Here is a 1,268-nt window from a genome sequence, read left to right as displayed (position 1 = left end):
TTTTGTAAACTAGGTTGTTTTATACATAAGAAAAAGAGTTAAAAGTAAAGCGACATTACTTAATCAAAAAGAAAATCCACGTGGCACCAGGATCTACAGCCATTTAATATTTTTTTAATATTCCACTTCCATTATCCTCATCCTAAATAGTAAATATATATACATTAATTAAAGGTCAATTTGACGTGCCGAGTTCACACACCACACGACTCACTGAGCGAGTTCTCCCTGCTGAGTTTAGCGTAAATCTGAGCTCTAACCCCTTTACCGGACTCTACCCTTTCCATCATCCGCTCCTCCGTCGCACCACCCTCTTCCCATACCTCCAACGCTTTCAATGACGGACGTGATGGAGTCGGTCGGACGGCGTATGGAGTGTGCGGTGAACTATACGGCGATCCATTCATCAGACTCATCCCCAACCTCCTGGCCTTCCCAATTTGCAGATTCCGCATCGAGGAAGCCAGATCAGCGAATGGGTTAGGACCAAGAGACGATACAGGCGACATCGGCGGCGAATCCGTCGGCGTTGAGCAATGGGGGAAGTACAGAGTAGAAGTTGGGGACGAACCGAAGTGCGAGTCTGTTACCAGTCGACGGGGAGAACCGTCGTACGACTCGGGACGATTGGAGTGAGTCGACACATGGCGACTCGGCGGCAAGATGCGAAGCTGTTCAGGAGTGTGGGCGAAGAAGCAGATTCTCCGGCGGCACAGGACGCCATCCTTGCACGGCTGAGTACGGTAGCGCGACGGATGGAGCCAGCACTCAAACACACCGTGTGCGAACTCACATAGGTCGCCTTTCACACACGATCCCTTGCGAAACTCCGAACAAGGATTACCGGAATAATGAAACTTACGTGGATCACGGCGGCGAGCCTTCTCGCCGGGATGAGTGTACGGACAGTCAGTCCAGTCATGTGACCTCCCACGTGCACACCTCTTCACCTTGAACTCATACATACAAAACTGATCATCCATTTGTATATCGCCGCACTCCTCCCCAACCTCATAAGCATGATCACCGTATTCCGCCATTTCCACGTTCGAAAGGAGGTGATGGAGCTGCATCGTAGTTAACTCTTCAAACATGGCCGATCCGTCGTCGTTCATTAAGCTACCGGAGAACGGCAAGAAGGCATTCGCGCTTGGAACTTCTAGTATCATCTCCCATGGATGGCTTCCGGCGCCGACTGACTGATGTAAATTAAGGGTTTCTCTTCCAGTGATCACCATTTCTTCCTGTCTTCTCTGTTCTCTGATCAG

At 50.0% G+C, this 1,268-nt stretch overlaps 1 pseudogene; it reads right to left on the bottom strand.

Moving 5' to 3' along the window:
• LOC145120141 (zinc finger CCCH domain-containing protein 23 pseudogene) lies at positions 1 to 1,268 on the bottom strand (annotated as a pseudogene).

Source organism: Lactuca virosa, chromosome 6, assembly GCF_052849685.1.
Source record: "Lactuca virosa cultivar CGN04683 chromosome 6, Lactuca_virosa_CGN04683_v6, whole genome shotgun sequence".
Taxonomy (NCBI): Eukaryota; Viridiplantae; Streptophyta; class Magnoliopsida; order Asterales; family Asteraceae; genus Lactuca; species Lactuca virosa.
The sequence above is the reverse complement of the archived record's forward strand: the minus strand, read 5'-3'. Positions and strand labels throughout refer to the sequence as shown.